This window comes from Hylobates moloch, unplaced genomic scaffold (genome assembly GCF_009828535.3).
Source record: "Hylobates moloch isolate HMO894 unplaced genomic scaffold, HMol_V3 SCAFFOLD_1, whole genome shotgun sequence".
NCBI lineage: Eukaryota > Metazoa > Chordata > Mammalia > Primates > Hylobatidae > Hylobates > Hylobates moloch.
The window spans coordinates 139,223,375-139,239,289 of NW_026652276.1; the positions used below are offsets into that span (position 1 = coordinate 139,223,375).

The 15,915-nt window shown below is 42.4% G+C and overlaps 1 protein-coding gene across 4 annotated transcripts in view; it reads right to left on the reverse strand.

Annotated features, from left to right (window-relative positions):
- WIPF3 (WAS/WASL interacting protein family member 3) overlaps positions 1-14,863 on the reverse strand; it is a 111,791-nt gene extending 96,928 nt beyond the window's left edge. Inside the window, exon 1 of one of the 4 annotated variants that reach the window (XM_058446063.1) lies at positions 14,449-14,863. The gene's annotated coding sequence lies outside the window, so the exon portion shown is untranslated. Of the gene's footprint in view, positions 1-9,394; positions 9,477-14,116; positions 14,187-14,448 lie in introns of those variants that run through there. The other 3 variants (XM_058446055.1, XM_058446068.1, XM_058446064.1) reach the window with 3 other exon arrangements.
- Between the last annotated feature and the right edge of the window lie 1,052 nt (positions 14,864-15,915).

Here is a 15,915-nt window from a genome sequence, read left to right on the forward strand (position 1 = left end):
CTGCTGAATCAAGACTGAAACAGCTATGGAAATATGCTATTGGAAAGGAATGGAACTACTATTAATCATGGCAAAATGGAAAAATGTAACTTCCAAAAGTTATTGGGTAAAAAGGAAGATAAAGTGGGAGATATATGCATGTTGATTCCTTAGCTATTATACTCAAGCATAATACCTTTAAAGTTAATAAATCAAAATATCTTTAAAGAGAATAAATCATGTATATTTCTCAGAGGAGTATAAGTCAAATATATTAAAAGGTTTAGTTTTGGAAAAACTAAAAAAAAAAGTGATTATATCAACTAGAATTGAATGGTGGAAAGGAGGTTTGGAAAGGGATAGAGGGGAGGTGGGAAGAAGTGGATATTCAGTATCACTTCTGTTGGGGAATCAGTGGATACTCTCTAAATTAAAAGAAACAACAACAGAGAATTATTATCATTATAAAGGGAAATGCTAGAAGAACTAAAGATAGGATACATCTCCCAAATGAATTACATGGGCACAAAGTAAGGAAAAAAAAACAGATCATTAAGTGACATGTAAAAAAGCAAATTAAGCAATAAAAAATAGAAAACAGAACACATAACAAAAATAACAAACATATCTGCCATATCAACACACATAAATAGGCAGAGCTCACATATTAAAAGAAAAAGCCCTCAAACTGGACCAAATTCAACTGTATACTGTGTAAAAAATACACACCTGATTTCAAACGGAGAAAATTAAAATCACCATAAAAACCATTAAACAAGGCAAAGAAAGATTCTTTATAATGGTAAAGGGAATAATATTCAAAGTTTGAGTTAGCAGCCATGAATATCTATGTTCCAAATAGCAGTAACAAAATTAATAAAGCAAAGCTGCATGATATTATTCAAGGAAAGGCAGGCAAGTCTATATTCGGATCAAGACTTTTATGGGTTATCTCTCTGTCCATATCATATTTAGTGGATCAAAAAAGTAAGGTTTTAAAATATATAAATAAAATAATTGCAAGGTAGGGGGAAATATGTGACTATACATTCTAAATATAGAAGACACATATTAAAGTGTCCCTAAACTAGCCACAGAAGGGACCATATATTAGCTGTTAAATAGTGCAAAGAAAATCTCAACAAATTCTAAAACGTAGAAACAGAACAGACAATATTTTCTGTTCACAATCTTATCAAATGATAAAAATACAAAGAAAACTTCAAAATTCTATTACTAGGAAACTTTTAAACTTTATTTAACAGATCTTGGAACAAAAAGATATGAAAACCAAACTTAATGTGTACTGAGAAAATAAGGATAATGAAAACATTGCATATCAGAACCTATGGAATGCAGCTAATGAAAAATTCATAGCAAAAGTCATAGCTGTAAGTAACTATATTTATAAAACAAAGAATAAAAAACTCTCAAGAAGCATGAATAACAATAATATAAACCTAAAGGAAGCAGAAGGGAAGGAATTAACATTTATTTGTGAATTTTTAAAACCAGATATTTAGGAATTAGAAAAAAGATAAATGTTTAAATGAATGTATCTAAAAGCTTAGTCTCTGAAAAACAAAAAACAATGAAATAAGTAATCATCTTACCTTAACCAAATAAGGGGAGGGAGAAAGAGAAAGCACAGACACACAAAATAAAACAAGAGACAGGAAAAATAATGATAGATAGACGCTAAAAGATTTTGCTGAAATCTAGGTAAAGAAATCTGAAAACTTGGATTGAAATTGACAACTATTATGAAGAGTTGAATATGAAAATACTAGTTAATCAATTGACCGAGAGAGAACATCTAAACAGAAGAAATAGTGAAAGTTGTCAAAGATCCACCAGCAAGAAGTGTGAAAGATAGATGACTGAATTCTGCCCAACCTCTAAGAAGCAGTTAATTACCACGTAGCAGTCAGATCCCAACCTGAGAAAGAATAGAACAAATAAAAAAGAAAACTACTGACCAATCTCATTTATGAATATGAAGGAACAAAATAATAAGCATAAATGAACAGAATTCAGCAACACACTAAAAATAATACACACCAACCAAGTAGGGTTTAAATGCAAAGATGTTTTAATGCTTGAAAATCTACTGATATGACTCACTATAGTAGGGGCATAAAACAAGAAAATCGTACAATCATCTCCATAGCTGCCTCTAAATATCTATAACATAACTCAAAATACATTATGACAAATGGAGAAAGACTAAACAAATTCCAATTAAAGTCAGGAACAAGACAAGAATGTCCACTATTGTCACTACCAGTTATCATTATCCTAGAGCTAGTAGTCAATTCAATTAGATAAAGGAAAGAGCTAAACTGTATAATAGTTGAAAAGAAGGAGGCCCAATTATCATGTTTTCCCCCCCAAATAATATGGCAATATACATGGAAAACCTAAGAGAGTCCATAGAAAAATTATTTTAATTATTTTTTATTTTTTATTTTTTTTGAGATGGAGTCTCGCTCTGTCTCCCAGGTTGGAGTGCAGTGGTGTGATCTCAGCTCACTGCAACCTCCACGTCCCAGGTTCAAGCAATTCTCCTACTTCAGCCTCCCGAGTAGCTGGGACTACAGGTGTGTGCCACCACACCCAGCTAATTTTTGTATTTTTAGTAGAGATGGAGTTTCGCCATATTGGCCAGGCTGGTCTTGAACTCCTGACCTCAGGTGATCCACCCGCCTCGGCCTCCCAAAGTGCTGGGATTACAGGCTTGAACCACTGCACCTGGCCGGAAAATTATTTTAATTAATAAGATAACTTAAAAAGGTAGCTCTTCAAAACCAATAAACTCCAAAAAGTATCCCTGTATATAAACAATAACTGCCAGAACGTATTGTGAGGAAATAATTGTGTTCACAATAGCAACTTTAAAAAAGTATACCTAAGCATAAACTTAACAAAATATGTAAAGACATGAAATAAAACTTCAAAACATTACTGAGAAACAGTGAAGATGTGGAAAAACACATTTTAGTCTTGGGTAGGAAGACTAAATATCATACAAAAGTTGATTTTTCTCTATATTAATATAAATTTAAGGTGATCATAATGAAAATACTAACTTGTTTGCTTTTTATAACTACATAAGGTGATTTCAAAGTTTACATGGAAAAATAAAACCATTGGATAATAAACAAATAATAAAGCCACATTCATTAAAACAATTTGATATTGCTATATGGAGAATCAGTAATGGTAATAGGCCTGAGAGCCCGGAAATTGACCTAGGTATTTTTGGAAATTTTGGTTACTATTTTAAAAAAAGAAGACATTGGATATCAGTGGGGGAAAAGATGAGTCATTCAACAAAAACTATTGAGTAATTTGGGTAGTAACCTGGAAAAAAATAAAGTTAGCTAACAATGTAAGGATCTCATGCCTTACATTAAATTCCAAGGAATCAAATTTTTAATTTCTAAAAAAGGAAATTATAATCATACTAAACATATGAGAGAATTTTTAAAATCTATAAGTCAGAAAGACCTTTCTAAAATGTATAGAAGAAAAGGTTTCTGCAAAGCAATAAATACATATCTATATACATAAAACCACATTAAATAAGGCCCAAAGTCATACTACAAACTGGAGGGAAATTATATTAAAATAAGTCATATTATAAAGTGGGGGAAATTACAGTAAAATAAAAATCAATAATTGATAAAAATACACAATGGTTAAAAGATCACAAAACATAAAGGCAATTAAAATTCAAAGACCTCAACTTTTTTTTTTTTTTTTATGGAGTCTCGCACTGTCGCCCAGGCTGGAGTGCAGTGGCGCAATCTCGGCTCACTGCAGGCTCCGCCTCCCGGGTTCACGCCATTCTCCTGCCTCAGCCTCTCCGAGTAGCTGGGACTACAGGCGCCCGCCACCACGCCCGGCTAATTTTTTGTATTTTTAGTAGAGACGGGGTTTCACCGTGGTCTCGATCTCCTGACCTCGTGATCCGCCCACCTCGGCCTCCCAAAGTGCTGGGATTACAAGCGTGAGCCACCGCGCCCGGCCCCCTCAACCTTATTTCTAATGAGAAAATGCAAGTCAAAACCACAATCAGATACCATTTTCACCTATCAAATTGGCAAAGATCAAAAGTTTGATATATATGTGTTGGAGAGAGTGCAGGGAATCAGACAATTACTGGTAGGAATATAAATTTGTACAACTTCTGTGAAGGGTAATGGGCAAATGTAGCAACATTTAAAAACTCACATTTCAATCCTAGGAATTTATCTTACTGATCTTTCTCAAGTGTGAGAAATAATTTGTACAGTGACAAAAATTGCAGCATTTGTTTTAATAGGAAAAGGCTGGAAATAGTGTATATACCTGTCAACTGAAAACTAATTATTAAATTATGGTTCATACATTATACTGACATAGTAGGTAGCTGTCACAAAGAATATGGCAGCCCTATATGTACGAACCTGGAATGATCTCCAGGTTGTGTTACGTGAAAAAAAGCAGGCAGCAGAAAATGTATATAGAATGAGTTTGCAGCTGGGCATGGTAGCTCATGCCTATAATCCCAGCACGTTGGAAAGCAGGGGCAGGAGGATTACTTGAAGCCTAACATTCAAGACCAGCCTGGGCAACAAAGCAGGTCCTTATCTCCACCAAAAAAAAAAAAAAAAAAAAATTAGCCAGTGTACCTGTAGTCCCAGCTACTCAGGAGGCTGAGGCTTGAAGTCAGGAGTTGAAGGCTGCAGTGAGCCATGATCAGGCAGGCCACTGCACTCCAGCTGGGCAACACAGAAAGACTCTGTCTCTAAAAAAATGATGATGATGATGATGATGATAATGATAACGATAATAATAATAATAATAAAAGAATGAGTATGCCTTTTCTCTGAAAGAATGCATAACTAGGTGGTCTGAGGATAGAGTATAGGAAATATTTTACAGCGAACATCCTTCTTACACTTTTTGAAGTATCATGTGCATTATTACTTATTCAAAAAATTAATGAGCAAAAGTTCAGGATTACCACCTCAGAGAAACACTTTATTTGGGACCACTGTGAAGAAGTATTTTTAAAAGTATTTTGAACTATCTGAATTAGGAGATCTCTTTACACCTACAAGGCAAATATAAATAGAGGAAGAAGAAAATTAAAATGGTCTTGGCGATTTGGTCCAAATGAGCAGCTGCTGGAGCCATCGAGAGTAGGACTCAGCACTGAGGGTGGGATTTGCTGTGCTGGCCTTGCACACAGACTTCCTGGGACAGCTGAAATCACCACCACAGCCACCGACAAGTTAGAGGCGACTGACCAGGTGCACTAGGAAAATAGGCAAGAGCAGAATAAAATAATTCTCCCCAAACCAGTCATAACCCCTATGGTTTAATTCTTCTGTTATCACACGGTTAATGCACAAAAATGAATGGTTTTAAGACATGGTGCTCTATTAGGCATGGATCATTTTAAGTTGGTTCCAGCTGTAGCTGACCCTTGTCATTCATTACCTGTGAGAAGACAAGCATGCTGGTGAGAAGGTGTACATGTCTGAAATAACATGTGGGGGCTCTGTTCCCCCAGCCACAAAATACTGCACCCCTAGATTCTATGGACAGGTATCTTGGCCCGTCTTTTTTAGACATATGTAATTCTTACGGATACTGTCAAAATGTGTGCAGATCAAACACCAACACTTAAAACTCACTGAGCATCCATGCATGCCAGGAAGGACAACAAGAGGCATAAACCCAGGCTACTCTTTAGCCTTCCTTCTATGTCTGCAGGCAATTTCTAACCTCAAGACATACACATTTGGGTGAAAACCAGAACAACAGCAACAAAGAGTCAAGCAAAAGCTTTTAAAATGTGGGGAAAGTGAATTTGAAACTCAGGAAAAATGGTTGCTTGCTTGTCTTGTCTTACTGTTTTTTTTCTTTTGTCTCCTCTGTCTGTGTATTTCCAAATAGCCTGTCTTCAAGCTCACTAAGCTCTTTTTCTAGGTAGTTGTCTTACCTATTTCTGAAGCTACTTTATTTTTTCTCTGAATCCCTGGAGAGAAGCATGACTGAAACAAAAATGTTTCATTGAAACGTTTAAACAAGTGTTAGAATAAACGGAAGCTTTAAGGGACATCGGAGACTTAAAATCGACTCCTGTTGTTAAAAGGAAGAAGAAAGTACACTTTTGGTTCTTTTCCTTGGTTCTACCATGTGAGGGGAAAATGTCCCCTCCTCTAATAGGGCGGTAATAACTTACACCAGCCACATAGGAAAGGGGCCAGTTTCATTTTTGACTACAACTTTATTCCCTGGGCAGTCATGGTTGGTGTTTCAATACTGATGTACATGGTTGGGAGGGTGCTCTGTTAAACAGTTCACTAAGAAAAACAATAGTTCACATGTACTGAGCATATTCCCTACACTAGCAATTCTGATTGTCACTTACATAACTATCTCTTATCCCCCAAAACAACTCTTCACAACAGATGCTATCATCCCCATTTCAAAGATGAGGAAATGAAGGCTCAAAGATATCAAGTAATCACCCAAGATCAAATAGCTAGGATGTGACAAAATCAGATCAAACCCAAGTGAATTTGATTCCAAGCCTGTGTGCTTTCCATGACTCCCCCAGCCTTCGACAAGCACATCAGTCTCTGCACAGTCCATGCAATGCAGCAAATATGTACCGAGCTTCTTCTACCTGTTAGGCACTAAGCTAGCCATGCAGTGAAACTATAAACACGAGTAGCAGGTAATCAATAAATGTTTGATGAATAAATAAATCCATAGCTACATGGTTCCTGCCCACAAATGATAGCTTGTAACACTTACTGAAGGTTACTATGTGCCAGGCACTTTTGTAGGAGAAGGCAGAAAAGGAAGGGAAAAAAAAGAAGTAATAATAAAGCACAGGGTATACAAGAAAACACAAAATAAGTTCCAATATATGAGTAATCATAATAACTGTAAACAGGTTATTAAATTCATTTTGGGAGGTGGAGGTGGACAGATTGCTTGCCTAGGAGTTCAAGACCAGCCTGGCCAACATGGCAAAACCCCATCTCTACTAAAAATACAAAAATTAGCTGGGTGTCATGGCACACACCTGTAGTCCCAGCTACCTGGGAGGCTAAGGCAGGAGGATCACCTGTGCCTGGGTGGTCGAGGCTGCAGTGAGCTGGGATAGCACCACTGGACTCCAGCCTGGGTGACAGAGCGAAACCCTGTCTCAAAAAGAAAAAATTATCTTACCAAAAAGGCCACATATTGTAAGAGTCCGTTTATAGGAAATATCTACAGAAATAAAAAATAGATTAGTGGTTGTCAAGGATTGAGGGGAGAGAGATGAGAAGCGATTATTAACGGGTTTCTTCTTGGGGTGATGAAAATGTCTGGAATTAAATAATGGCGATGGTTGCACAACTGTGAAAATTCTAAAAACCACTGAAATTGTGTATCTTAAAACACTGAATCTCATGATACGTGAATTATAGCTCAATAAAACTGATTTTTAGAAAAAAAACTGGTGTAGCATTATTAATACCAGGAAAAAAGAATCCAGGGCAAAATATATGAATAGAAATATAAAATAGTTTGGAGACATACATGAAAATTTACTTAACTGTGCCATAAGTTATGGACAAGTAAAAAGTGTCAGAAAGAAATGTCTGAGCCAGGCCTTCCATGACTGAAGCAGGGGAGGGTATGAGCAGAGTCCTGCCCTGTGTGACTGCATGGGCGCTGTGGCTTGGGGGTTGTGGCAGGAAGCTCACAATGCCAGGCTGTCAAGAGCTGGGCTTTTGGACCTTATTTTGTAGGTTTTTAAAGAGAGGAAAGATGTTGTTAGACATGTGTGTTCTAAAAACAGCACTGTAGGGCTATGTGTGCAAACTGAATTGTAGGGAGAGGAAAGAGCAAACAGGTATATCAATTTGGGGACCCACATGAGTAAGGATGGGTATTTATTTAAATCAGAGTAATGGCAATGGGATAGAAGCAAGGAGGAAATCAGATTGGATGTCTGGGATGGGGAAGAAGAGCCTGGGGTGACCCCTTGGGTCCTTCATGGAGAAGACAATGTAGTGTTAAACGAGACAGATGAGACAGTGGGAAGTGGTGGTCAATGAGCAGAGAGAATAGATTTTAATTCGAAACATTTTTGAGTTTGAGGTGCTTTTGGCAAATGGAAATTTAGATCTGAAATTTAGAGAAGAAGCAAGGCTGGCAATAGCGATTTAGGAATCTTTACACAGGCAGTTGGGTGCATTTCATTCTCTAACACTAATTCCATGAAGATCTAGAAAAGTACAACATTTAAAATTACTGAGTCACCTTCTGTAATTTCTAATTAAGTCAGAGACATGGCTAATAATGGAAGTTAGTCAGGTGGCTGATACTGCTAGCTGCCTACTCAATAACCATTCCCTCTTCTTCCTCACAGCAGAAGCCCTAATTTGAGTGATGGGGTTGCAATTTACCCGGCTAAAAATATTTGATTTATCAGACTCTAATATATTTAGAACAACCCTGTGACACTGTTCCGGCCAATGAGATGTAGGTGGAAATCCTAGGGAGTGCATCACTTGCTGAATAAAAAGGTAAAACCTCACTAATAGAAGGACATTAATTCCTTTATCTATTTGCACCTTCCTTGTCTTCTTGCCTAGACTGCAGATGGAAGCCTAGAGATACCGCAGCCATATTGTCATCATGAGGCAACCAAATTTAGGATGAAGTCCTATAGGCTAAATGTGGTGAAGCAGGAAGATGGATGGGTACTGGTCTCAGATAGCTCCTGCACAGGCCCCAGACTGCCTTTCTTGGGAGTCTAATTCCACAAGACAAATAAACAAATCCATTTAAACCAGATTCGGGTGTGTGCACTGGTTTGGTTTTGTTTACTTTGGCAGCTGCTACAATTCACATCTGGATATATATATGGGAGTGGGGAGCTTAAAAGACACGAGCACTATTATTTCAATAATAAAAAATGTTTAAAAAATAAAATATTTATGCTTTCTAGCACTGGATTTTTCTTTTTCCAAATAGGTAATAAAAATGTTCAGCTAAAGGGAAATTATGGACTGCTGGTATTAAGGAAATTCATAAATACGTAATCATCTGTTAACGAGTCCATGTGCACAATGACACCCTTTGGACTTTTCCTGGATGAGGTAAACTGATCTGGCTCATTTAAATGGCTTCAGCCAGAGCCAAAGTTCTTAAAGATGAGATTGTTCACTACCTGACTCTCATAAGAATTACAATCTTTGGAAGGAAGACTCTGGCTCTTCCAGGCACTCAGTAAGCATAGCTAAGAATACAGAATGTCCCTGAACCACAGTGTTTTGGCCCTGCAAAGAGCTTTTACTGAGCTGTGTGGGATTATGTCTCCGGAACTGCAGTCAATAAAGTTCTAGGAAACACTTACTTTTGCCTTCTACCACAGCACTTCCATTGTCTTTATGGCAGGGATGATGTTGAAGACTTAGGTCTCTATGGCAACAGTGAGTGCACTGAAGACCTGCCAGGAGAAAGTTATCCCAGGTTTCAGGACCAGGAAAAGCTGTGTAACCGATCTGTTTTTATCTCATGGTCACTGTGGATCAGGTAATTATTTATGTTTTCTTTTTTGTTTTGGCTGCTGGGAAGCTCTGGCAAATTTTTACTCCCACCTCTGGAAACTATCCACAACTTATGATCTATTCTGGTTCTGTAAATTACCTCTGATTTTATCTCACTTTCTAACCCATGTGTTCCCTTTACCTCAGTTTCATTATCTATTAATTTTATGTTGTTTACTATCTATTTTTGTAAACTCCTTGGACACTTTATGGAACACGGAACATTGAAGGCAAACAATTTTTAAAAGCATCAGATCATAACAATAATAATAATAATAATAATAATAATAATAATGGCTAATTGACTGAACATTGCTATGAATGAGGCACTGTCCTAAGTACCAAATCTATCTTATGGCTGGGCAAGGCAGATCATGCCTGTAATCCTAGCACTTTGGGAGGCTGAGGCAGAAGGATCGCTTAAATCCAGGAGTTTGAGACCAGCCTGGGCAGTATAGTGAGATCCTGTCTCCACAAAAAATAAAAAAAAATTAGCCGGGCATGGTGGCACATGCCTGTAGTTCCAATTCCTCAGGAGGCTGAGGTGGGAGGATCACCTGAGCCTGGGAGTTGGAAGCAGTAGTGAGCTGTGATCAAACTACTGCACTCCAGCTTGGGCAACAGAGCAAGACCCTATCAAAAAACAAAACAACAAAACAAAACAAAACAAAAAACAGAATAAATCTATCTTATTAGCCTTAAACATGAGATAAATACTATTATTATCCAAAACACAGAGAGGTTAAGTGATTTGTCCAAGATCATACAGCAAATAAATGATGCATGTAAAATTCATGCAAAATAGTCCAGGGATTCTGATTTACATAAGTTATACAAAAGAATAAATAATTTCTTAAATAAGCAGAGGCTTTCTGATTTTATAGGCTGAGCCCTAAAGGAGATACCTATTGTAAATCTCATCCATACAGTTATGCCTGATGAGCCATATTAACAAAAGGGAATGAGACAGTGGAAGTTAAAACAGCAGATAAAACACAACAAATAATTGGCTTTTGATCTTGGAACATACTTCCAGATAGTCAATCATTCATTTATTCGTTCATTCACTCACACAATTACTCATTCCTCCACTTACACAGTCCTTTAATTCATCCAACAACCTTTAGGGAGTACCCCTCAGTTGCCAGGCATGGGGCAGGTGCTGTGCTGGGAATGGAGATGAACACAGTTCCTGCCTTCCAGGAGCTCAGGTGCAATAAGAGAGAGTCAGGTAAGTCAGGGACACTTTGGGGTTATGAGTGGGCTGACAAAAGACCAGAGCAGGGTGCGACACGATCATTCTGAGAGTAAGTCAGCCTTCGGCTTCTGTCTCCCCTTTGATAAAGGAATATGAAGAATCAGCTCCCTATAGGGCTGCTGCAGTGATGTCCTACATATAAAGCTCTTAGTCTAGCCCCGGGCAGGGCTAGCTAGTCATTAGCTCTCAACGAACAGTGGATGGCAACCTGGGCACCTTGCTCAGACACACACGTGCACTCACACAGATGCACGTCCTCAGAAACTCAAGCGCTGAGACTGGCTACTGCCTCCTCTGAGCTAACCAAGAGCTGACTCTCACAGTCCATGCGCAGGCCTGGCACTCTCTCCTGGATGCCACCATCCTAGATGCGGTGTTAGCTGGAAAACACCACCCACATAGGATGAACATTCCTTCAAGATGCACTTGAAAATCTTCCTCCACAGTGCCTGGCCCACATAATGCCCGCCGGGCATTTTTGTCACGTTTATTCTGCTTTAGTTTATCTCCTTGGCACTTGAACACCACAGTTCACTACACAATTCCCCTGCTGCATAATGGTCGGGTTCCCTCTTGAACAGGTCTAAGGAAAGACGCAGCTAGAATTGCAAAAGGGGAGTTTCAAGTGCACTACTGGCTGAAGCCAGTGAGAAAACACGTGTGCTGCCCCTGCCCAGCATCGGCTGGGGAAAGGCATGCCTCTTCGGTTTTGTACAGTGGCTAAATAAAAAGCAATTAATCACTTTCTCACCAACCCTAACTCATATTTAATAGTTCCCCCTCGAAGTTTGTTTTGTCATGCTGTCGGTAAAGTCAGTCAAACATTACGATTCTTTTCTAAATATTCCAGCAGCCAGATGGCAGAAGCACCACTGTGACAAGGCAAACTTGCCTAAAGATAACTTTGTGATGCAGAAGAACCATGCTCGATGGCACTGGGCTGAGGGGACTCGCCCAGAGATATTTCTAAATTGCTCCCCTTAACCCACGTTCTTTACACCAAAACTACCTAAGACAAACATTCAACTCTGCAACTTGAAACTGGTGGTAAAACAAACACGTTTCTTCTACCTCTTTAAGTTCTGAATATTAGGCAGAAATATAAAATCACTGGAAGACCACACATCAGGACAAAGTTCTCAGGATTTCTCTGTAGATTTAAGGCTACTGTACCCTAATGTTTCAAATATTTCTGCACCAAAGTTCATATATATTAAATATTTATAACACATTTGCTAGAAAACACATTTTCTTCCTTTTGCTGAGCTATTTGTGTAGGTTTCTTTTTTAAAAAAACTTCAACATTAATAAACATATTTATAAATTCTAGAATGTAAAAAAGTTGACTGTGCCACCCGGGTGAAAATTCTATGTTTCCCTCTACTGTTAATCACATTTTGTTTTCTCGGATCTTTCCTAGGTTATATTCTTTATTCTTTGTGTATGTGTTGGAGTGACTGCAAACTCACAACCTGTACTATATGGTTTCTGAACAATAAGTCTCCTAAAAAGAGCGTTGCCAGGCTAGACCAGCTGGCTTTCCCCTGTTCTTATAACTGTATGTTCTTAGACACACACACACACACTTCCTCCATTCCTTCTGCTGCTGGCTAACTGCAATCTGTGACACAATGTCACACTCACAATTACATGAAAACGGAGACTCCTAAAAGGAACAAAAAGGGGGCAATGGCAGGAAGCCAGCCTACAAGTGTCCGTCACCCTGACCGCTCTGCCCCGATTCAGGCGGCCACAAATTGCCTGTTGGAGGTTGCCTGTCTAGAATTTGAAGTCTGTGTGCCCAGGCTCTTACCCTGAGTAGGTAATTTAACCTCTGTGACTTTTTATTTTCTCATCTGTAAAAAAGGCACAATAACAATATCTCTGTTAAAGAATTGCTGCGAATCACAGGAGGTGATGCACATAAAGGCATCTGCAGTGTATGTCTCATTTCCAGTTACTTCTTAACTTTCTTTTGCCCCTCCTGCCACTTCTTTTCTGATTTGGTTTTTGTGGTTTTTAAATGTATCTTTGAAATGCATTAGCTGGAAAACTGCAGCAATCTGTGTGTTACCACAATGAGTGGACTTTAGCATCACATTTTTATTTACTTTTTCATTGAGGTAGAATTTACCTAAGTGCACAAGTCTCAAGGGCATAACTTCAGTAATTCTTAGGTCAAGGTGAGAAGCATTTCTAGCATCCCAGAAGCCTCCCTCATGTCCTGTCCAGGTATTGACCTGGAGTTTATCTCCTTGCAAGGCCCAAAAACAACCTCTCCTCTGACCTCTTTCATAATGATAAAGTTAAAAAAAAATTAAAGGGAGGCAGGAGTCCCAGTGATAACTATTAACGCTGGCCACAAGAAGTGCACTCCCAGTCCTCCCTCTGAAGTGACAAAAGATTCTGGAAAGGAGGAGGCGGAGGGGCACAAACCTTCTAAATCACACAGGTCATGCCAAACAAGGCCCTCATTTACAGCCAAGGACCCGAGGCACAGAGGCGAAGAGACAGCCTAACTTCCTGCTACAGAGTAACTTTCCTCCCCAATACAGCCAGTTACAAAGCGCCCTGAGTGCCGGGGATTGGCCAGACTGTCCCAGGGCGCCTGGAACCGCTCTCCCGGCCTTTCCCTGCAGAACTTCTTTCCAGAGGGAGGCGCACACACGGTCCCCACGCCGCCCCGGCGCCCGCCACGGGCACACCCACGCGGCTGGCACGCCACCCTCCAAAGGCGCTGTTCCTGAGTGCCGGTGCCTGCCTGCCCACGGGGCCCGGGCCGCGCTCCTCCAGGTCCAGGGCGGCCGGGTGCCCGCCCTGCCCGCCACCTCCAGAGAGTGCGTGTCAGGGGCTGGGGGAAATCGGCTCTGCCACCTACCTACCCACCACCTAATCCTCCAAAGGACCCTAAACCCATTTGTGGCCAAATGTACATTGCTGGAGCACAGTCTGACTACTGACCCCAGGGGCTTGGAGATGAGCACTGGGAGGGGCGTCCAGAGACCTGCGCTCTGTCCCCATGAGCTGTGTGACCTTGGACAAGTCACTTCACATCTCTGGAGTTGGCTTCCTCACTAGGGGGCTCCTTCCGTATCCCCCAAGCCACCTCCGGCTCTGCAATTTCCCAGCTCTCTTTTACTCCGCCCCAGTCCTTCCCGCGACAGCCCCCTCCCCAGCGAGACCCCGGCCTTTTGTTCCGGGGGTGAAGCGGAGAAGAGAGAGCGTCGCGAAGGACCAGGCCGAGGCGGCCTCGGTGCCAGGGGCTGCTCACCGGAGAGTCCAGTCCGGAGAAGTCACCAAGCAACCCCGTGGTGACCTCGCTCCCCACCCCGCGGTTTGTTTCCGCCCGGCCCGGCCCGGCCCGGCCCGGCCGGGGCGGCGTGGCAGGGTGCGGGTTGGGGGCGTGAGCGCCTCGCGGCACATCGACAACCTCTCGGGCCCGGGGCTGCAGCCCGGCGGGGGTTCCCCGGCCCTCTCACGCGCTCAGGATCTCTGTCCCGGGTCGGGCCACTCTGCTCCGGGACCGACCAGGGCGGTCGCCGCTACACCGCCCGTTCCTTCCACCCTTGGGCACCGACCCGCACCCGCGCGGGGAGCCGCTACCTGCAGGTGGCGGAGCCGGGGGCTGGACTGGACTCGAGCTGCGGCCGACGCCTCTGCCGCCGCCGCCTCTGGCTCCGGGCTCCGTCCCGCAGCGCCCGTGCTCCAAGCGGCGCCGCTACCGCCGAGCTGCGCTCGGTGCTGCGCTCGGTGCGCCCGGCTCGCTCCCCGGCCACCGGCTCTGGTGCTGCCGGGACGCGGAGGCGGGGCCGCCGCCCCCACCTGCTCGCAGGCTCCCGCCTGGGAGCCGCCGCCGCCCCGCGGAGGGACACGGCCCCGGCGGGCGGGGTCGCTCTGGGACCCTGGAGGCGGGTCCCAAGTCGGCAGGCGCGCCTCCCGGGTACAGAGTCCCAAGTCTCAGCTGCGGAGAGACTGAGGCCTAAGGCTGGAATTCCCTAAATAGGAGCTGTTGTGCGGGCGACACACGGCCCAGCACAGCTACTCTGGGGACACGCCACTCCTTGAATTTATTCCAAAATGTTGAGCCCTTACTAAGCTCCAGGCGGCGTCATAAGCGATGGGGACGAGAGAACAACATTACCTCTTGCCCTCGTGGAGTTCACAGTCTAGAAAAGGAAAGCCACCAATGGGCGATTACAGCACAACCAAGAGGAGGCAGTCAGAGGCCTCCTGAGCCGGCTGCCAGAGGGGGCACCTGATCCAGACTTGGGGTGGGGAGGAGGTCAGGGAGGGCTTCTTGAGGAGCTGACGTCGACCAGAAGAACTGAAGACTGAGTGTGAATTAGCCAGGTGATGAGAGAATTATCCGGGTAGCCTGGGGAGGTAGATTGATGTCCCAGGTGGAGCCGAAGGGAGGAGAAAGCAGACTGAAAACTGAAATAGGGCCGGGCGCGGTGGCTCAAGCCTGGAATCCCAGCACTTTGGGAGGCCGAGGTGGGCGGATCACTTGAGGTCAGGAGTTACTAGCCTGGCCAACATGGTGAAGCCTTGTCTCTACCAAAACATAACAAAAGTTAGCCGGGTGTGGTAGGGCTCTCTAGTCCTAGCTACTCAGGAGGCTGAGGTGGAAGTCTCGCTTGAGTCCAGGAGGCAAAAGTTGCAATGAACCACTGCACTCCAGCCTGGGCGATACAGTGGGACCCTGTCTCAAAAAACCAAACCAAACCAAAGAAACGAACAAAAACAAACCTGAAATAAGCTTGCTTTTCAGGTTTGTTGAAGAACAGAAAACCTTGCTTCTGTCGCGCTTCTTGTTCAAGCCCTTGGAGGATGCAGAAAGTTTGTGTCCGAGGCGGAATGCATTGCTGTAGGTGCTGAGATCATTTGGTAAGGATTCTGTATTTCCCATGTCCTGAGCATTCCTGCTAGTGGAGGAGCTAAGCGGGTACTTGTGGACTGTTCACTCAGCCGCGGTGTTTGAGTATCTGCCATGAGCCAGACACTCTGCAGGGCCTCAGGGCAAGGTGTCTAACTGTAAAGTTGCTGCTGGTCTGGAGTAGAGGAGAAACC